Source organism: Protobothrops mucrosquamatus, unplaced genomic scaffold, assembly GCF_001527695.2.
Source record: "Protobothrops mucrosquamatus isolate PMUCROS unplaced genomic scaffold, P.Mucros_1.0 scaffold579, whole genome shotgun sequence".
NCBI lineage: Eukaryota > Metazoa > Chordata > Lepidosauria > Squamata > Viperidae > Protobothrops > Protobothrops mucrosquamatus.
Window position 1 is genome coordinate 213308 of NW_015386880.1, and position 23959 is coordinate 237266.

Genomic DNA, 23959 nt, shown 5'->3' on the forward strand with positions numbered 1-23959 from the left:
ATGAGAAGTTTATAAGAATTAAAATATGTCTACTATAAAATAAACTCCAAATATATCCATAATTGTAGCTGTTACTTCTTTTTAGTTCAAAGCAGTCTTGTTAAATTTGTTCAGAAGTAAGATTTGTCTATAGCTGACTTCATCACGTCTCGCAAATACAAAATGATAAACCTGTATCCAGCTTACAAGAAAAATTGATTAGTTTTTAAATATCAAAAAATAAGTCTAAAATCAGGATTTCTTTTATCATTTATGGAGTAGTACATATTTGGTCCTGTTATTCATAAATGAATATTCTGGTAAACTAATCCTGTTGCTGGCAATTTAAGTGAGTTATTACTTGCTTCAGTTCCTCACTTAGTTATTTATTTATATCCTGCCTTTAATATTTTTACAAATATGTCAAGGCGGCGAACATACCTAACAATCCTTCCTCTTCCTATTTTTCCCACAACAACAATCCTGTAAGGTAGTTGGGTATTGTATTTGCATTTGAAATGGACAGTAAAACCAGGCACTTGGATTTGATGTCTTTCTTGGGATGTTTGATGGAACCTCATGTGTTGTATGGCATTGGTCATCCCCCCCCCCCTGCAAATAAAATCTAATACTCTAAATTTGGAGTATTTACTCTTTTGCTCAGTCCTTCTATTTTGGGTGATAGACAAATCTTATAAGTGAATAAGTCAATAAGAATGATGTTCTATGCATTTTACTAAATTCACATTATCTATTTTGATATCAATTATTTATATCCCAGTCTTTCACTAAAGGTACCAGAGCAATATATAGTCATAAAACCATATATTATAATCCATAAAAATTTCAAGGTCAAGAAAAAAAAATCCAAAGGCGTAGCAATATATAACCAAATAACTAATAGTAATACAGGCAAAACATGTCAATCATCAAAACTGGTACCAGTAGTATTAGTTGTTAAGAACCCATTATAATATCTGGCATCAAGAGGGAATCTGACAATTATCATTTGCTATCATGGGCTCTGCCCCAAGAAAAGCCTTTTCATGCTCACTGAATCACCTGAGATTGTAACAAGAATTAGGTCTCTTTAACTGATTATAATCCCTAAGTAAAACTGTATGGGAGCAAGCAGTCCCCAAGATAACCCTGCAGTTTCTGAATATCTTAGTACTAACTTGCATGGACATACTCGATTTAAGAAAATAGGGGTTTTTTTTTCAGAGAGTGCCTGCATAACAGATTGTGCAGTCTGTTCCATTGGAACAAAGAAATGAACTGACAAAGATTATACAAAACTGTTTTTATCATAAACATTTAGAGAAGAGTTATTAGATTAATGCACTGGTCTGCTAACAATCCATCAACTGGTTTTTTTTTTTTTAAAAAAAAACAGAGATGGAGAGGAATAGGAGTGAAGAATTAAAAGTCAGCCAAATATGGAACAAGGAAAATTGTGAAAAATTGAAGAACTATTTACAGACGAGGTTCTTTGGGATTTCTCTTAGGCTAAATAAATCATTGCAATTCATAGGATGCATGAAAATTCTCCCACTGAGATGAGTGAGAAGGCTTTAATCTCAGTTGTCAGAATCCTTGTTTTGAAATTACTGCTGGAATCCAAAACACAGGAAACTCCAACATCCGAAGAGCTGAAAAAGAGGCATGGTGGCAATACCCTGCCCCTTTGTAGTGCCCCCAAACTCTGGCAACATATTATCACTAGCGGAGGACAGAGATAGACAGAGGAGCACAGCCAAGGAAACAATTCAATATGTACATGTCTCTTTACTCTCATTTCTTTCCTGCCAGGACACTGGATTCTCTGGAACCTCTGTGGTTGGAGCATCTTCAGATAGGAACTTTGGATTGCTTTGCTAAAGCAAGTTTAGGAGGAAAAAAAATAGAACAGATATATTCACTGTTTGTTAGAGGGTAAGAAGAATCTAACCAATCTTACCCTTGTGATCATGGTTGGTCATGGTTACTAAAAACCTAAAGTAGTCAAGCTGTCTTTTGGTATGCAGGTTTCAGCATTGGTTAGGTCTTTAGGTCAAAGAAGTTGATAGGATAAGTGATTAGTTAGCTAAGCTGTCATGAAGAGCTCCAGAGTCAAATCCAGTCTTGTAAAACTAAAATATGGAATGGAGAACTAAAAATGATTCCATTCCTTGAATTCTGACTTCTCTGAAGAAAATAATAAATATGAAAAGAAGGGAAGGAAAAGAAGACGGGGGTGAGCTGAGAGGGCAGGTAAAACATGTCATAAAATATGTTTTAAGATTTTTTAAAGTGTACCTTAATGCCGTAGGCTAAAGTCAGAAGATTGTGGGGTGGGGGTAGGGTGGGGTGGAGATGGGAATAGCATTTCAAGAAAAAAAATAGGACTCTAGCAATGTTTTAGTGTTATGATAATAACACAAGAGTAGAAGTGTAAACTTCATCTTTATGTGTTTGAATGGGAGGGGGTTAGGTTTCAATATGTTATTTACTATCTTTTTTTCTCAGTGAAAATTGGAGGAAAACAATACTTCAGCTTTCCTAGGCAACAATGAAAGAAATAGAACTATATGATGCCTATGGGCTGCTTACGGGGTAAACTGTTTATCTCAGTTCCTCAATAGATACCTGAAAGAATAGTTTCCTCCATATCTTACAAACTAGGTGGCTCCAATAATCTTTGAATCAAGGCTGGAATTGAGTTGATTTAGGTTCCTCTCTGTGATAGGACCAACTTTATGAAATTCTCCCTTTCTAAAACTTAATGTCAGGTCATCTACTACACATTATTTTTTATTTATCAAATTTATATAGCCTCCCATCTCACCAGAAGTGACTCTGGGCAGCATACAACAATCATGTTTGAATTACTTTCTCCTGGTGTGTACTAAGATGTTAAAAATCGGCTTTTAGAGGAATCTGTTTTTATTACTCTTAACATTGGTTCTTTTAGTGTGAAGATATACAGTATATGTTAAATTAGTTACTGCTGTTTCAATTTAACACATACCGCAGATTTAAAACTGCTTTGGTGTTTTAATAGATTTTGTTATTGTTATCATTGTTGCCATTTCCTGATTTGTATTGTAAACTGCTGTGAGTTGATTTTACTAGGGCCATGTGGTTATAACTATAATAGATAAAATAAATAACCATGACACAGTCAATAACTCATAAGCATGATGCACTGTCATTGCTGGTTCTTCCCTCTTAAGACCCACTAAAGGTCAGCTGGCCTAAGATTATGGTTGCATACTTAGAATAAGCAGCTGTTCCACAGAACAGAAACTGGTTAAAATGTTTTACAAGAGATGAAGTTCCTCAAGACAACTGGTCCAGCAATCAGGTCAGTTAAATTAGTTTAGAAAACAAGGCACAGATTTTGCTCTGGAAACAAGAAGAATGTTAAATCCCATGGAATGTATTTAGAACCAAATGAAGTATGGGTGATTCTTTGAAATACGGAGTGGAACATCTGTCTTTGCTGATTCCCACAATCAAGAAGCATGACAGAGTATATACCAGAGTTGGAGGAAGAAATAACATTTTGTGTTATTGACTTACGACTACAATTGAGCCCAAAATTTCTGTTGCTAAGCAAGACAGTTGTTAAGTGAGTTCTGCTCCTTTTTTACGATCTTTCTTGCCACAGTTGTTAAGTGAATCACTGCAGTTGTTAAGTTAATAACATGGTTGTTAGGTGAATCTGGCTTCCCCATTGACTTTGCTTGTGAGAAGGTCGCAAAAGGGATGATCCCGGGACACTGCAACCGTCATAAATATTAATTGCCAAGCATTTGAATTTTGATCACATGACCATGGGGATGCTGCAACGGTTGTAAGTGTAAAAACGGTCATGCCACTTTTTTCAGTGCCAGTATAACTTTTAACGGTCATTAAACAAATGGTTGTAACTTGAAGATTACCTATACCTCAGTATTATTTCCTATCCACATCACTATCCATACCAGTATTTCACTTGTATTGTCAACAAAGTAATTGTACAGTTTTCATCAAAATGACATGTATTCATGAAGTTACCAGGAATCAAGACTGACTCAAAGGAATTTTGAGCTGCAGCACCATGTTCAGTATCACTTTCTTTCAGGGCAGTATTTCATAACTGGTATGGTCTTTTTCACAGCTGAATCTCCAGTGTACTATGTACTATATGTTTCTACCCTATATGGAAGAACCTTTGGGAGGATCTTGAATTTAATAAAGACATGACCTTGCAACATTCTGAGACTTTTGCAAACTTTATCTGTGAGAACCTTGGCTCTGCCTGAGGGAGAATTTTGTGAAAAACAGAAAAGATGTAATCTTTGTCATCATATCTGTTTGTTGAAAAGCTTGGCAGTGATGGGATCTAAATTGAAAAAGATAGAGAGTAAAATTGGGTTGCAGTATTTCACTTTTTTTAACAAAAATCAAATGTTTCCTTTCCCTTTGAGTTTGTTTAGAAATGGATTTATATGAGCTCCTTCCTCAGAAATTATAATTTCAATAATATACATGGTTTTTGATTAATAAAGGTATCGATGAAATGAAAATAATTTTAATGATACCAATTTATTCATATTCATTCTTGGTAAATCTTCAGCTTCATTCTTGGCAAATCCTTAGTTTCAGCACCTATCAAAATGATTGGCAAATTTGTCATGGAAATATTTTTCTTTTAGTTTTAAGTTGGTTTTCCATATACATTTGACCTGGAATCCAGAATTATACCTATATAAGACATATATGAGATTCTTATTAGTGGATTGTATGTGTGTATTTCAGTGGTGGCGAACCTATGGCACGCGTGCCAGAGGCGGCACTTGGAGCCTTCTCTGTGGGCACACGTGCTGTCACCCCAGCCCCACCTCCCCCCACGGCCCCCTCCTCACCAGCAGCCCCTCTGGAAGAGAGTCACCCCTGGGTGCGCCCGCACGGAGCAGCGCAGCCAAGGACATAGCCGGGCAGCAGGGACAAGACTCCGCCCTCGTGCCCCATAGTGTGCAGGTGATGCAGGGTGTGGGTGGAGGGCGTGGCTGCCATGGCACTGCAGGGCTGCCTGGGCGATCTGCTATGGGCCATGGAGGCGGTGCTTGTCCCTGTGGGTGGGCAGGACGGGGTGGGCGGGGGAAGAGCAGACAGGGTGGGAGGTGGTGCGGGGCGGGGGGCAGTTTTGGGGCACTCGGTCTCTAAAAGGTTCGCCATCACTGGTGTATTTTCATCTAATGCCACAATGAATTTTCTTTTGCTTTGAGAACTGATACAGATGAAAAAGTTCTCCAACTTTTCCGGCTTTGCAGAATGATGGGGGGGAGGGGATGGTTCCGTGCGAGTAGTGGGCAAGTGCACGCATGCGTGCAGCTCCATTTGCATGAGTGGTGGACACATGCACCAACCACTCATGCAAGTAGAGTGTGCATGCATGCACTCACTCACTGCTCGCATAAATGCTGATGCATGCACACACTGACCCATCACTTCCACGGCCTGGTTCCGAACAGCTCACAGCCTGGTAGTGGGCCACAGCCTGGGGGTTGGGGACCCCTGCTCCACCCATAGTGATATTCTTCAAGAAAAAGAAACTTGATGTGTTTTAGATCTCAAGTTTATTATTTTCCAAAAGGAAAATAATTTGAATTTTTATTTGTATAGCTCATTGATCTATAACAGGGGTTTCCAACCAGGGGTGCTTGCAGTCCCTGGGGGTGCGAGACAATATTCAAGGGGGTGCAAAAACTTGGGTTTTCAAAATTATAGTGTATATGCATAATGCGTTGCCATTATTTCAAACTTTTGTAAGGGGTACGAGAATATATCAGGAGTGTTCTAGGGGTGTGGGGTATAGAAAAGGTTGGGAACCACTGATCTCTAACATCTTCTAGAATTCCCCAGTCAGCAGAGAACTTGTAGTCTGCCCATCTTAGAGTTGTCAAGTTGAGAAACACTGATCTATAGGACTGCTGCCTATAGGTTTGGTAATTATTTGAATACATACACCAGAATGCAACAGATTTTTTGAGGCATTTCACTTCACTCAGGAACTCATAGCCACATATTTATGATTAGAATAACACCCTACTAAACTGCTGAAAGGAACAAATGTCTTTTCTTTGCTACTCACTCAACCATTTATTCTAGCTGCAGTAGTGATGGGAACAAAACATGTAGAAGAAAGTGACATGTTAAAGAGAGACGTAACACTGAAAGTACTAACATGGAAAGTACAAAGAGCCTTCCCAGAATCATTGTCTTTAACATTAAAAGCTGTGCCAATCTGCTCTAATTATCCATTGTAACATGATCCTCCCTGCCCAGAGAGTCTTCAGATTATGAACTGGTCATTTGTATGCAACAGTTTTGGTTACCTAATCTGTTAATGCTTGCTTTTAGTTGTTGATCTTACTGTTCTTTGTATTAGAAAACATGATTGCACTTAAGTTAATAGAACTACAGTAACATGATATTGGTAAATTTTCTCTGTCTCTATTATTCATTATATTAGAGCTCCCCAATCTTTCTGGTGGCCCGGAGGGGAAGGGAGGAGCAGGGAAATGCGCAGGCGCAAATGGGTGTGCACACGGTGCTGGCGCTAGCGTGTGTGCATGCGCAAAGGGGCCACTAGCACCCACGTGATGCTGGCGGCGATGCTAGTGCCCCTGTGCATGCGCAAACGGGGCCATTAGCACCCACGAGGCAGTGCTAGCATGAGTGGGGGGGTGCACACACATGTGCGCACTCGCCAGCCCCATAGGTTGGGGACCCCTGCATTAGATAGTGATGGAATAATTGGGCAGGTGAGAAAAGTTCATTGTTGGCTGATGAGATATGCAATCACATTATGTGCAACTCAAGAAACTTTGCTATGGTAGGAAAAAAGTTCTGATGACTTAAAGGTTGACTTGCATAATTATGTGATCTAGGCGGAATACAAGTTATCATTCATTTGTTCCAGCTTATTATTTGCTTAATGGTCCACCCATTTTTTGAACATTTTAATGACAAACCAAATTCAATATAGTAGTTCAGTAATCTTGAGAGTTTAAAAACATCTAAGTAGCATTCCACTTCAGCTGAATGATATTAAAGTTTGTTGTGTCAAATGTTATTATAATATTTGAGTATCCCCACCAAAACCCCCATATTTCTTCTTGTGAATTGACAATATGTTCTCTTAAGTAAGGAATACTATATTTATTTTTAAAATGTAGTTATATGAAAGAAAGATACTATAGTGGATTAAATTATTTTGAAGAATATTTTCCATTGCATAAAATTGCAAACTTTTAAAAAAGAGCCGATATATGTCATGAAATCATTAGATCTTTCATAGCTAATATCATATAAGCTGCACTTCATAAAATAAAAAATATAGTGTATGACTATCTAGAAGATTAATTTATATTTTATATGCATTTTTAATTCATGAAAGTATCTTGGTTTTATTATTTTGAAGCACAGGACTTCTGAATTTCAAATTTCTGTCTTTATACTTCATCAAAAAGTACATATAAATTATCAGAGTCTGTTATAATGTATCATTAGAAAACACAATCATTTTTGTGTAAAAATAATAGTTTTGTTATCCCAGCATTTTTTTTAATTAATTTAAGGGTACTCTTGCATTATATAAATAGCAAAACAAAACACTGGACACTTAGAGTATAGATTTTTTTCTAAAGGCCAAATTCTTACTTGAATATACAATTCTGCATCTGTGGATGTGTTAGGTTAAATACAACCCTGGAAATATAAATAGTTCGGAACTAAGGAGAAACTATAGCCTATTTATTTATTTATTTATTTTCTTTTTTGTGCCTTCAAGTTGGTGTCAGCTTGTGGTTATGAAATTGCTGAAAGCTGTGGTCATGTGATCACTATTTGCAATCTTCCTTGCTGGCTTTCCACAAGCAAAATCAATGGAAGGTGGCAAGTTACTCCAGTAAGTCATTCCCATCTGCAGTTACGTCATTCCCACCTCTTGTATGTGGCTTGCACAAGGCCTCCCAGAGCCTCCTCAAGCTTCCTCCACCCCCTGCAGCACCCCTGTACTCCTTACCTGGGACTCCTACCACTTCTCACTTAATGACCCATAAGTCTTGGGTTTACAATGACAACTAGGATTATGGGATTGTTGACACTTAAGCTGCAGTCACATTTCATGCCATGTTTAACTTGCTAGGAATCAGTTCGAGAAGATATCTCTCCTGTCAATATTGAGTTTTTTTCCAAACCCACTTGAGAGAGAGAGGGGGGGGGNTCTCTCTCTCTCTCTCTCTCTCTCTCTCTCTCTCTCTCTCTCTCTCTCTCTCTTACTATTTCTCTCTCTTTCTGCCTTAAATAAAGCATTTGAACAACTCATAACTATATCACTAATCATGGGGTTTTATTGTTTGTCAAACATAAGTGAATCCCTTTTATAAACTGGGTGAAACATCAGGTGAATATCTGATTTTGCATCCCTTGAAGAAATAGGCATGTTTTACTCTAACAATGGACATCTTTCATTTTGCTGGGCATAGTTTTTCTGTATGAATGCTTGAAAGTTAAGGTGTTTTAGAAACGTCAGTGAATCAATACATGACCATGCCGAATAACTTATTTTCACTATGTGTGTAAAAGATGATCTGTGTAGGTAAAGGCATAATAATCTATAAACCTACCTTTCTGGAATTAACTGTGTTGCTGCAAAATATAAGTGCAGCATAATCACAAAGAAATAATGGTTGCTTGGTATAAGTATTGTATTTATCCTCATGCAGGCAAGATAGCATTTTGTGTCCTATGTTTTCATTGGGAAGATGAGGGTTGCTGTTTTGAAACTTATTTTCCCTACTGAGGGAAACCTTACACAGCTACTTATCATGCATAGTAGGACAGAAGAGACAACACTTAATTATTGAAGCCCTATAATGCTGTGAATGTCATAGGGCAGTGAACTCAAAGGCAGTTATAGTAGACATATTTTGCAGTTAGTGAAACAGCTTTCCATTACTGCAATTGGATATGCACATTTTAGAAGATTCTAGAGCTTTGCAGTACAGTGCTACCTTTATTTTAATAATTTTATATATAATGGTGAACAAATGTACAGTAATATCTTTCTTTCCAAAGAACAACAGTAATCGTAAATCTTGAAAGTTGGATGAATCAACAAGTATTTCTCAATTTGTCCTCTTATGTAGTCATTCCAATCATACCCAACTTTTGAATGGTATAGTACCTTATACATGTAGTCCTAGACTTACAACAGTTCACTTTTAATGACCATTCAAAGTGACAGCGGCACTGAAAAAAGTGACATGACTATTTTTCACACTTACGAAAATGCAGTGTCCCCATGGTCAGGTGATTTACATTCCGATGCTTGAAAACTGATTCACATTTATGACGGTTGCAGTGACCCAGGGTCATGTGATTCCCTTCTACAACCTTCTAACAAGCAAAGTCAAGGGGGAAACCAGATTTACTTAACAACCATGTTAGTAATTTAACAACTGCAGCGATTCAAGAAAAATTGTGGCAAGAAAAGTTGTAAATTGGGACAAAATTCACTTAACAAATTTCTTATTTAGCAGCATAAATTTTGGGGTCAATTGTGGCTGAAAGTTGAGGACTACCTGTACTTTAGTAAATAATATCAAAGTGATTTACAATGAACTATGATTGCTACATGTCTTGGTGAATTTGTTTCTTTGCTGAATATTGCATTGTCTGTTTTGAACATATATAAGAAAATTTTGGATATCATGCATTTTTCTACAATGCACATTTTTGTCTGTTTTGAGGGGCATAGATATTGGTTATTTTTTTCTTTTGGTGGGATGACATATGGGAGGTATTTAAATATATGATTTGTATATTGTGAAGTCACCAAATTTTTATTACAATAGTGCAGAATTTGAAACTTGCCTATCTTAGAATCACAGGATTCTGGAATGTGAGCAGAGCCAGGTGAAATTGTATGAATGGGATGGATTCCTATGTCCAGAAATATGGCTTTAGTGTTATAAATAGCTCTTTCTCCATCTTTNTTTTCATGAGAGCAAAAATAAAATTTTGAAAGAAACAAATAAAGACATATTTGGCTAATTTGTATAATATTCTTATGGATGTAATTGGAATTTCCTAGAGCAAAATTTGTATTTTTTTCCTTTAACATATATAATTTAAGTTGGCTTCAGCCAGTTTGATAGTTTCATCAGATTGCATTAATGAGAGAGAGAGAGAGAGAGAGAAAGAGAACTCTGTCATAAAAAGAAGCAAAGTAATACACTGAATAGCCAAGTTATGTTGACAGAAAATCTGGATCTGATCACAATTCCTGTTTTGGATGAATGTTTATTCCTCTCTTGGCTGTGCAGAATTTTGTGTTATGCTATCATAACATCCGTATTTGTGTTTCATTTCCTTTAGAAGATATGACTTTATCTAGCCTGGGATAGGATGCAAAAGCTCTTTGGGTTAGTTAGTTAGTTAGGAAGTATAGGCAGACTGAGAAGGAAGATGTTTTCTTTTCCTTTCCTTTTTTGGAAGTAGAATCCTTAACTTAATACTCTGCCAGTTTAGGCTGTAGATAAATTCAGTTTTCCAACAGGACTAATTCTTCAGTATTCTTTTTAGCAGCTTTTGAGAAGGTCAGACATACAGACATTTTGTAGGGAAGTGGGAATACTGTGTCCTGAGAATTTCAAATGAGCAGAAAATATGTCTGCAATCAAATAATTGTGTGAAGAAATTCATTTATTTACTTCCATTGTCAGTACTACCCTATTTTGAGGTAACTGGTAATTTTAGAAACTGGTATTACAAAATATGAGTCTTGAAGTAAAGCTGGAAATGATGTTTGAGAAGGTTTTTTTATAGACACTGTCTTGATTTTTGCCTCAGGAAGCAAAATGATTTAGTATGCTTTGTACCTTTGGAATTTCTTTCAGGATTTAGCTTCAGAGGAATAATAGATTGCTGTTAGATTTTCATGTTCCGGAGAAGAGCTTTTTCATTGTATTTGTGATTTTATATTGCTTTAATTTGTGTTCCACAAAAATCGCACTCAGTATTTTTAAGAATTTTATCCGTATATTATTGCCATTAGTAATAGGATTTATATATGCTTATTAACAGGAATCCTAAAGCTGTTTGCAGTAATCATGAAATAGACTAAAACAATCTGCTAAAAAGATAAATCTCAGGGTGAGTTAATGTTTGAAGAAGGCCAACATAAGATAGATATTTAAAAGATCCTTGCAATATATCAGAGTTGAAGTCTAGCAAGGTCATTCTATAGGGAAGCCCCAACCTGTGTCAGTAACATTATGTAGCTATCTGCAAGCTTTGGAATGGAGAATAGGTTTTCCCCTGAAGTTTGTTAGTGACTTAGAAATATGGGTCCACAATTATTTCATACTAACTCCTTAAATCTGGCTTCATAACAGCAGGCACACACTTTGTAGCACATGTGTAACATGAATGTAAAGCAGACCAGACACTAACTAAGTTGCTGTATGTTACACGTAGACCCCTTTTGATCATTCCTGAAGTCAGAACCATTTAGCACATATTATATTAATCCAGTTTTAATCCTAGCAATGCAGGAGAGACAATGTCCAGGCTGTTCCTGTCCAGGAATAGGTATCCATGACATGTGAATCGACTGACCCAGATTGGATCCTGTGACATTATCCTGGGACACATATATTCACATTCATTCCTATGAATATTCATTGTTAAGGGATGTGGCCGTAATCTGGCTCCATTGCTTAGTGATGGCAATCTTGGCCGTCCCTGTTGCCATTGTTAAGTGACCTTGCAGCTTCCTGTCAGCTTCGAACAACCCAGGCCAGTGGAGAAGCCAGCCAGAAGTTGCAAGTCCCAGGCAGCTCACAATGGCAGGTAGGTAAGTAACTGCTGCCTGGTGGGAAGAGGAGCAAGAAGAGGCCCGACTGGTTGGATAGTCACCATTTGAGTGCAGTAGCCCAATTTCATGAAAGTGTGTGTGTCTTGAAAGTTGTTCAGTAGATCTGTGATAAGAAGTTGGGTGGTGATCCTGAATGGCCATAATATTGAGGAGTTCATAATCATGAACCGCTCTCAATAATTATTTTTCTCGGGTATAGTAAATGTAAGTGTAGATGCTGGAGGTTTAGTGGGGCAAACAAAACTTTTATTCTGATTCTGTAAGAGCCAAAAGCTTTTGTATAAATCCAAGTCTGAACAAAAGTAGAATAAAATGCATTTACCTATTGTCGGTTGCCTTAGTTGGTCTTAATTGTCTGAGGCATCTGCCAAGTTCTTGAAAGGAGAGCCTACAAAGTTTCCTGTAGATGAAGTTGTGGAATGATTCAGGCATTGGCTTGCCGTTTTGCCTGCTTGCCAAGTGCCACACACAGATACAGCCTAATTTTTTGAAGCTAACTTTGGGATATGAACTTTAGTAGTGCCAGTCTTAGCCCGATGGCTCTACACTAAAAACATAAACTAAACTATTTTTTATGTTTATGTAATTTCTTTGCTGCACATGGTGATCTTTTTACTGTTTCTATTTGCATGGTTCTCCAGCACTAGGGTCCAAGGAAGCCATAGGGAGATGGGGTAGGGGTAGAACAGAGGTGTGACATCTCTCCTTAATATACCTTTATGTCTCAATTCTTCCAAACATCCATTGATTAATATGCAATGTTGGAACAGCTTTTTCAATTTGGGTTGGGGGGGCATGCCTTTGCTCACTAACTCAACTTTTAGTTTATCAGCAAGTCTTTCTCAAAACTGGTTAGGCGGAGCCAAATCATTCTGGCAAATAACTGGAAATTGCTGGATTCACAAATTCTGCATTGTTTTGTTTCAGTTTATAAATCTAAAGTTGCTTTTTTAGCCAGATCTTCAAACATAACTCTAAAGCTTTGTGTGAAGTTCTAGTGCAGGTAGTTCTTGTTTAATGATAGTACTTGCAGTGGGCACTCCGTGGCTAAATGGTGCAATCATAAAATGTGACATCAAGTGACTGACCTGACTTATGATGGTAGTTCCAGTTGAAAATCCCTTGCAGTTGTTAAGCACAATGTCACCATGATTGCCATTCACAACATTTTGCTGGTTTCCCCATTGACTTTGCTCATTGGAAGCTGGCAAAGAATGTCACAAATAGTATTTATGTGACATGGGACACTGCAATTGTCATAATTGTGAGTCAGTTGCCAAGTGCCCAAATTGTGATCATGTGGGCGCAGGGATGCTGCGATGGCTGCAACTTTGAGGATCAATCATAAGTTTCTCCATTCAGTGCCATCATAACTGTGAATAATTTCTGAATTAATGGGTGTTAGCTGAAGACTATCTGTAATGGTCCAATGACAGATCATTGCACTTAATGAGGGATACAGCTTATTTAGTTGCTCCTTTTTTCAGCAGACTCAGAACAAAAGTCACCTTGTTTCATCTTCTAGAAATTCTAACCAACCTGCCATAAACAATTCACACTGAATCTTGCATTGTGTCAAAGTCAAAAATTGATCCAGAGGTCCACCAAACTTCTTTGGCAATGTCCCATGAGTGCATAGAAAAAATGGTTGGATTGCAAGTTGTTGTTCTACTCCTGGCTGGTCCCAAAGTTTGTGTTAGTTGTCCCAAGGCATTGTACAGGTTTTGTATTTATATCTCCACTTGCTGTTGATGCTGTAACAATGTTCAGCATGTTATTCAACAGGCACTGAAGTGACTTGAGAATCTGATACCATTTCCATGATCAAAGACAAGGTTTGAGCCCTCTCTAAATTGAGAATGGTGATGTATTCAGGATTGTTGTCAGACCTCCAAGGTAAGCTATGCTCTGCCTCAGATTGGAAATAAACATGTAGACACAATTGCCAAGGAGTTGAACTATTTACTACAATGAAATAGTTAACAGTACACAAGATCGTAAATCAAAATCTGTTCAAAGAATGCTTGCCTGAATAAGTCTGTTTGAAGTTCAAGCAGCCATAACATGGCCAAATTCATTCCAGGAGACATAAAGCCTGATCAGGTAGTCAACAGCCAAAGATTCAAGTGCACGAAAACACAGGAATGAGACGGAATTCCAAATGGTTGTTTCCAAAAAAGAAAGGCTGACGGCAAAGCAATTACATAAATCTCCCTCCCTAGGCAGCTGGCTTCAGGTTCTCAGGCCTCTCTCTTTGCTTATTTAGAAGCCTCACTGAATAACTTTGCTTTGCTTTTGCTGTTGCATGCATTGAGATCTGGGGCTTGGGGATTGTTCCTTGTCATCTGACTGCTTCAGCTGATCAGGAGTTGCTTGTGGTTGATAGCCTCCTCAGATGAATCATGGCTTGAGGCTGACAATCCATAGGTTCAGATGGAGGAATGTTACCAAAGTTGGACTCAGATTGTGAATCTGAATTGCGGCCCGTGAGAAGATATGTCAGAAACAGACACCTCAAGAGTCTATTGTTACAATATATAATAACAGAATTTTGGAAGCCTGGCAGCATTTCTTTCTCCCTACTTATTATACCAAAGGCACACACAAGTGACTCTGGGTGACTTATTAGATTTTAAAAAAAACACCACAATTTGTTTGTATTTGTTGTTCTTCCGTACTATTTTAATACTGCACATCAGCTAGAGTTGTGATGGAGTTAGGCAACCTTATAAATTGAATATTCAGATTTTGTAAATTAACTAGGTAAACTGAAGCATCAATAATTGAATATTTGACTTCTTGTTTCTTATGAAAACTGTGCCTGTATTTCTTACCCTCCAAGGAGCATAGTTTTTAAAATGTGTAATCTCTTTTTGCACATTAATGTATTATTTTACCTTTATCTTTTTAAGAGGTTGTGATTATATATGAGAATTAGGATCGTCCTGGGAAAATTAGCAACAGTATTATCACACAACAAATCCTCAGGATTCTCATAGCATAGTTCCTATGAACTTTTTGGAACGTATGTAATTTGTGTGAGTATGTGTGACTGAAAAAGAGAATCCAGAGTCCATTACATTGGGTAATTTACATGCTTCTTCAACCTCTGCCTTGGGAAATGTATTTCACAGGTAATTTCAAACCTCTTGGCAGGCAGTAGAAGTCATTATTCTACATAGAAAGGGTAGATGATGTCATAAGATCCACCCTGAATAACTACATTAAAAAGCTGTTGAAAGAAGGGAAAACCCTAGAATATTATCTTAACAAATATTTTTGCTGCTTAAAATGTACATTTTTTTCAGTTCAAAGAAAGTGTTGGTGCTAAAACCAGAAGTGTAAATATTCCCTGGTGCTTCTCACTGTGCATGGGTAATTTGCTAAGATAATTGAAGATTGCCAAAAAAGAAAAGAAAAAAGCTTTAATCATTTATCTTCAGAGAGTAACAGTCTATATCATATAATATATTAAACCCAGAGGTCTGAATAAATTTGCAGAATAAATAGACATTTAGGGACTGTTCTCAGATAACCAAACTGATTAGTTGCTTTTTCCCCACATACCTCCTGCATTTATTTCAAGTTATATACCCAGCTCCAATCTCTCCCCATAGCAAGGTTGATTTCCTTTGCAGGTAAAGTGGTCCAAAACATTACCATAACAATAATATCTCATTAGTACCTGCTGCTCCAGAAATTTTTACGACTATAGACTATTGTCATTGCAAACTGAAAAAAATTGTTACAGTTTGGTTTTGTCCATATTTGGTGCTTTTTAAAATTATTGTTATTAAATGTATTTGCCACACATCTTACGATTTGAGATGATGACTGGGTGGCTTCTTAAAGAGCTCTTTTCCTCCCAAAGTAATCTTAATGTTGAAAAAGAAATTTGTATAAGTAATGTCATTTGAATACAATGGAGAGATCCAGGTTGGAATGCAAAACATCACACAGTAAATATGACACATTTACTTGAGAGAGGCTAATGTTTCTGAGTCATACTTGGTGGGTGGGTTCATGCGTTCCTTACAAGCTCTTTTTGCTGACAATCAGTAGCCAGGAGTTGCTCAAGATTTCTTACATGCAAATCTTTCTCACTTAGTATAATTTCTATAGGATCCCTTCAATATTCAGCTATGGGATCCTTGAGTGGTTCAGTGACTAGGGCTTCGGAAGGGAAGGAAAGAGGCTTGTCAGGAACTGTATGTCACAGGTTTGATTTCTGTAAGAGTTACAATGAAAAGTTTTCTGGTGCCTGGAATGCTGGTAATGTCAACAGTCAATCACTTTAGGAATGAACAACCCAATAGTTCCAAATCTGAAAAATACAAAACAAGGTATTTGTTCAGTCACGGGGAAAAAAGAAACACCAACTTTAAATGGCAACAGATTAAGAGGTGATTTTGCATTATGTTGTTAATGCAGATTCTTATTTAGCCATGATATGTGTCTCGATAGCTTGTGCTCAGTTTGACAGCCTATGTGGTTAAAGTATCGCTCTCCAGATCCAGGATTCTGGAGCTGTGAATGAAATCCATCATGGTGTTTGTGCCTGCTGCAGATTTACAAATGATTTGCAAGATAGTGATAGGGTAGCAGTGGAATTGTCAAGATCACTTTAGGAATGAATGCTCCTTTGTTTAGTGCTTGTTTTCTCAACTCCTTTTTTCCCCCATTTGCTGCAGATAGTATAGGATCATGCACATTATAGCAATTGGATTGTGCACATTATAGCCAGTAACAGCTGTGGTATAATGATTGCTGATATGGTGGGGTTGTAAAAAATGGGCTTTCCATTCTTAACTGGCAAAAATGAATCTTCAGATTAGTCATTGACTTCTTACAAAATAGATTATAATTTATTAGCTTTATATTGCATCTTTTCTCCAGGAAATCAAGGCACTGTAGACTGCACAGCTTCCTACAAATTTTTTTCCTAACAATCCTATGTGATCGGTTGTGCTAAACAAGATTGGCTGTTGAAATCTTGCAGTGAACTTCCATTGCTGAAGATGCATCTAGAGCCTAGCTTCCCTAGCTCTAGTCCAGCATTTTAACTACTATACCAAGTTGGTTTGTATTATATGGGATGTATTAATAGGAATTCCACTATATGGTCAGTTCCCACCCCCTTTCCAAGCAGTAGATTTCTCTGCAAAATAAAACCTATCTAAACTTGGTTCGATGTAGGATTAAATATTCTTCATGCAGAGTATAAGTGTGTGTGTGTAAGTTTTCCTGTGTCACTCTATAGAAGTGAAATTTGGACTTTGAAGTAGTAGGATAGAGATTGATATTTTTGAAGTTTGAGGTTGATGAAGATTCCTGAGAATAGCCAAGGAAACAATTGGATTATCTGATGTCAGCATTACTAGGTAGTCCAGACAGGAAACATGGCCATATAATTTAATTTATTATAAACCTTTCAAGTCTGAAAATACAGTTCTCCTGCTGTCAGATTTACTGTCCAACAACTTAGAAAGGCTTCCTACATGAGTCTCTTGCTCTAACCATTATGCCACTGTGGGCTGTGCTCCCTCTTATCTGACCAGCAGCATCTTTTAATCTGTTTTCCCAAGGACCTACCACTGCATCATACAAATAAATCCAGAGTTCTCACTTGAGGCACAAATGATCATGCTGAAATTATCTTACTTTGAACTTTTTATTTTATGAAGACCTAGGTCTCTGGAGAAGGCTCTGACGTTGGAAGAGATAGAAGGAAAGAGGACAACCAGCAACAAAATGGATGGACTTCAATTACAGTAGTGATTGGTGTACTGTTCTTTGGAAAACCTGAAGGTTTTCCTGGAGAAAATTGACCTGTGTTGTGGCTAAGAGTCTATATTGACTTGATGTCACTTAAGCAATCAATCAATATATATAAGTATATAGTGTAGATATTTTTAAAGCTATATATTTTCTTTCAGGTAATACTTACATTACGGGTTTGTGATCCTGGATCATCTGCCTTCTGTGTTTAAAGGGAATGAAAGTTAATTGGTGGTCTAGTATCCAAAATACTATTTAGTGAAGAAAGATCAGCTTATTGTTATCTCCTTTCGAAATTTTATTTTTACTTCAAAGTTTAATATTCTAGAGATCTCACATCCAAATACTAATCTGATCTGACTTGTTTAGCATTTTCAAGGCCAATGAGGTCAGTTAGATGTCTTTCACCTATTAAGGCCCTGAATTAATATGCATCAAAATTAATTAGGGCTATCAAATTTGGGTAGTAGGTCACATCAGAACATAGATCTGGTAGCCTTAGCTTAAAATCCATATTGACAAAATATAGACTTTAATTTGAATATCACTTTCATTTTCAGTGACATCCTTCTGTCATGGATTCTAGGTTTGCTTGTTGTCAAGTTATATTTTGTTTTTTTTATCACCGCACAATTCAGTTTTGTGTTTTCACATTTTGTCACAGGTTCTGTTCCTGATAATCTTACTATTGATTGCCTTGAAAGAATGTGAACACAAGAGATGCAAGGCAGGTTATTATTCCTTTCTACCTCTCACTTTCCTAGCCCTTGATTGCAACTAATTGCAGTTGGCTGGAATGGAAAAAGTTGGAGAAGAGAGGAGTCTGAATCACCAGCTTAGAGGGGGAGGAGTCTGAGTCACTGTTGGCTTCAATGAAGAAGAGGGAAAGGATGGAAGTTTTCTCCCTCCCACAATGCCCTGTTCTCTATTCATGTAAAATAAAACATTGGTCATCCTATTTGTACTATAGTCAATTCCAGAAGAACTGATGCCAATAAAAGCTAATGATTCCAGACTGAGCTGACATTTATAAAAATGAGCTCCCAATTTTAAGCAACCACAGTATTACTGAGAATCTGAGAAAGGTTTATATAGAAAACTGAAATGGAACTGCATGTGAAGGGAATGAATTATTGAAATAATGTAAGATTATGATGGCTGTAAATTCTGAAGTATTATAGAACTTATTCCTTTGATAATGATATGATATTAAGAAAACAATACAGTTCTGGAGATAATAGCACATTGCTCATGATTTTTTTGAATGATACTTCAATTGACTGAGCCTTTTTCTTTTTTTGGTCTGCAGTCATTTTCCGTCTGATTACCAATTCCTGGAAAATTAAATAATGTATATGGGGACAAAAAGCAAGAACATCTACAACAGAGTTATAACAAGGACAAGGAGTATGTTAGCCAGTAACACGATCAAGAGCATTAGAGAACTTTGAAAAACATGGATGTAGTATGAGATTTATTGCAGCAAAAAAACAAAACAAAACAAAATACAACAATTCTGTCAATGGCAGTTTGGGAAGTTGCTAGCAATTACGTATGAGAGAGGTTAATGATAAGAATATTTTGTGGAAAAGAAAGTTTTCTGGTCTAGCACAATGGGGAGAAAATAACTAGAAGTATCTGCTTAATTCTCATTGTTTATTTGCAGAGTACATTGAGACTTTGCAAAGTTCTTGACCTTTGCTGACTGTCCTGTTAGTGATTTAGTTCAGACTTGGAATAATTATGTATACTGGTTCTTGGTAAAGTGATTTTTATGCTTTTCTGCCCTTTCTCCTTTATAATATGCAGACAACCTCTCGAGGATATGCAGTTTAAATGCAAGTTAGGGCAAATCCAGATGGACACATGGAAGTATAGAAGAGATATTACAGCTGCAAAGAACAAACCATTCACCAATGATTCTTTGAACAGCTGGTATGGTCCTTCAACCAAGTTGAATTTGTGGATTTTGAGTAGTTTAATCATGGATAAAATTATACAAATTCCTGTCAGATTTGATTTCAATACTATAAGTTGTTCCAATGCACTATATAATAACATTAATATTGTTGTTTCTCTCCTGAAGAAGTGTATAATGTTATTGGATCTGTTCTGAACCATTACTTGCCTGTTAGTTTTTCCTTAGCTTTCAAGGACCTTCAAAGATTCTGTTTGGCGAATAACATCTCAGTTCCCTATTTCTTAAAGAAGATGCTGCTGAGGCTATAAATCAAGAAACTATTTTTAGACTTGAATGGTTTTAATAACTCTCAATTAGTTGTTGGAGACAGCCATGACACTTTTATAGGAGCTCTTAGATGAAATAGTTTGTCTCAATCCTTTCTAGTCTGGCCTTTTTAAATCCAAATTTGGCACTGAGATGTTATTGATCACTCTGATGGATGATCCAGGAGAGAGATGAGGAAGTGTGGCCCTGTTAATCCAGGGTCTTTGGGTAGCTTTAGATAGCCTTGATTATGGTTTCTTATTGAGAGAGAGGGTTGGAAATACTCCTTGGCTTTGACTCCACCCCTTATTCTGAATACTTCTTCTCAAATTTCGAAAATTATCCTAGGAGATCTCACTTTTTAAAAAAATAATGCTGATAGGAAAGCATGGGAGCAACCTATTACTGGTATCCTGAAGATGTACAGCTATTGCATCTATTGCAATCTATAACTTAATTTGTCTATCCAAATTAATCTCGGTGTCCTATTTGGTCAAATTCCTAATGGGAACAAATCATTTTCACCCATGTTCTTTCATATTATAAAGAAAAGAATTTTGACAAATATGGGTTTGTGATAAATGTACTATATTGGAGGATGTTGGGGCGGTAGGACTTCGTTTCTCTAAACCAGACATGTCAAACTCGCGACATCACGTGATGTCGCACAACGTATCGGGACTGTTTTGCCATTGCCGGCAATGGGATGGGCACAGCTTCCGCATGACGCATCCAGCCCGTGGGCCGGCAGTTTGATACCCCTGCTCTAGACTGTTTTTAATTGCTATCTTATGTGACACAAATATACCATATACGTGAAAAATAGTAATGCTAATATAAGAGGAAAATATTTTGTAAATTTTTTTCCTTCATTTTTTTCTCTGTTCAGACCTCTTAACAATAACAAGCCTACAGTTGTCTCCTGTGAACAAAGTATCTGTATGTAAAATGACAGGCTCTTGCATGCTTGGCTATTGAAAGAACCAACTGAACATTGCTAAGTGCTTTATAATAACTATGATTATGCCACCCTCTCTTAATGATGCTGCTCTTAGGAGCCAGGGACTTTTTCCAGGGCAGCAGTGCTGGGAAACAAGATTGGTAGATTAACAAAAGACATATTGAGCAGGTTAGTCTTCAAAGTTCAAGGAAAGTGTAGTATGTAGAATAGAGAGGGGTGAAAAAGCAAACAAGCCCAGCAGCTATTACTGTTGGGAGATTCTAAAATCTATTCCACTAGCCAACAAACTGCTCAGACTCTGAACCTGAGCAAGTCACATTGGCTTGAAAATGTGGATTCATTGGCATCTTTTAAATTTTAAAGGAGAAAGTGATTTTAAAGTTTCAATAATAGTTTTGCATATCTAGTTGTACATAGAACTATGTATGTCAGTGTACATATAACTCATGCTTAACCATAAACCTGAAAACTGGGTATAAATATATTTTTCTATATATTACTACTACATTTGTTTCTGGAGTGCTTCTGGGTTGAATGGATTGAACAGTGACATTACCATTGCCCAGGGGATACCCTGTTGGGGGCTCCTTTCATGTCCCTGTTAAGTTGCCCACCAAAGTGGTACTCAACTACTTGTGGTCACCCTCTTTTGAACTGCTGGGTTGGCAGGAGCTGGAGCACACCCCATCCTGTGGCCCCAACCGGGTCTCGAACACGAGGCTGCTGATTGTCAGCCCAGTGTCCTAACCACATGAGCCACCATGCTCCTGCATTTCTCTACATAAATTTTCACGATTCCTTGTAACTGATTTCTTTTAAGTGATAATCTTGAAGTGAGGAATGCTTCACATGGCAGGTGTTAACCTGAACTGCTTCAAGAAAGAAGTTTCTAAGCTGTATTTATTAGCTGTACTTAAAACAAATCATCATTTTAAAAAACAAATCTGGAGTATACTCTTGATGGATTTGATCCATGCCCCAAATTTACCTTGTTAGAATAAATATAAATAGAATTAAGTAGCTAAAAATAGCAAAGTCACATTGAAATCACAATCTTCTACACATCTTATAAAATACAGACAAGATGTAAAAACCTCACAGACTTTGAAAATAGTTTTGGCAAGGAATTGGTTCACTTGTGCAATAATTCATGGTGCTTCCTTCTCTGTAGCATTTGTCCAGATATAGTGTACAGAGATGTTGTAAAGAAAATTAGGTACTAGGCATAAAAGCACCACTTTTTCCTATATACAACAAGCTTTTTTACACATTCATTGCTGAAACCATCCAGTCTAGATGATACCTACTCATTCACTGAATTCCCCATAGATGCCCTGTTCCAAGGTTTGCAGCAAAAGAGTATTTACACGGTGAAAGGTCTAATTCCCAGAAGGGTTATTCCCTGTCAGTGAGACACGCGTACTGTACTGTATAAGAATAATTTGTCCAAAAATCTAAAGCCAAAACAGTCTAAGCTGTAGCTGAAGTTCCAAAGGGTAAAACACAAGAAAATTGTCGTAGTCCAGACAAAGAAGAATCTATTTAATAATCTGAATTCAAGCTACAAGTGGTTACTGATAAAAAGCTTCACACACTGTAGATGTTGCTCCCAACAGCGAGCTATACCGAGGGCTTTAACTTAGAGATTGTCATTATCCCATTCTTAAACTCAGCTAATGTCCATTAAGCCTGCATTCACTGCAAAGGCATTGCCCAGGCATTCTAAGTCATTGTTTCTCAAGGTGCTCTCTCTTGCAAGTGAGGGTTTTAGCTCTGATAATTCAGTGTTGCCATTTGTTAATTTGAGCTAGAGAGCTGCATTAGTGATTCAAACAGGAGACTGACTTTGGCTGCCTTAGCTGAATTAGTGTGGAGGACTCAGGGGAATCACTTCACACAGTCTCATTTCTTGAGAGTCTGTCTCTGATAAGGCCCTGACAATAGCCCAACAAAGATCTGATTTGCGAAAAGTTTGAAATCTGGCAAATTCAGTTTTTGCCAGTTTAGATTAAATGAATTATATATAGTTTAAATAGTAATTTGGGAATATCATACATATACCTAGTAACAGATGACATAATTATTAATAACACTTAGCAATAGCAATTATATACCCCTTCACAGTGCTTTACAGCCCTCTCTAAGCAGTTTACAGATTCAGCATATTGCTCCCAACAATCTGGGTCCTCATTTACAATCTTGGAAGAACGGAAGGCTGGAAGATAAGACACTTGTTGTTTTCAGAAACTTTCACTTTTGAAGACTGCTGCTGGGAAAAGGGGAAAAAAAACCTCTTGGGCTGCTTATTTGTGTGGCAGAGACAATAAACTATTTTGAAACTGGCCTGCCTGGACTACGAATATAAATACTAACTGACTTTTAGAGTTGTGTCATGGAGCTATTTCCCTACAGAAGAAACATGCATTATTGATTGACCTGATGGAATACTTTGGATCATAAAGCTTTGACTGATGAACAATTTTTAATTGCTCTTTTCTCTCTGGACAGAAAGGATATGTTTTTCATTGGACAGAACAATTTGAAAAATTCAAACTTTACTTATATTTGCTGAGGGGAGACTTAAGGACGGACTGATAGGTCGACTGGATAGTTTGGAGTTCAAATGACAATTGATTGACACTTTTTAAATCCCTAAATAGATTGGACTATAAAGACTACATACAAAAACAAAATGGATGTTCCATACTTAGCTTCAAATGGTAAAAAACCATCCTTAACATCTGTCCTCAAAGTCCCCAGCTTGATATACCAACTAGAAAATGTTGATGAATTTCAGAAAGAAATTCTTTCTATGTTAAAATCAATACAAGAGACAATTGCCTTAGCTCATGATGAGACTAAAAATAACACAAAGGAGATAAAAGAACAATTTTTTTAATCTAAATCTACAAACTCAGAAAATGACTACAAAGAAGGAACTAGCAACCCAGAAAATAGAAGAGGAAGCAGATCCAAAGATGGAGGACCTAAAGAAAGGAACTAACAGACAGACTCAGACAAACGAAGAATTAGAAGACATAGTGATAATATCAGAAATGGAAAAGATATCTTACCTGTCAAGATCTCAGAACACACTTGA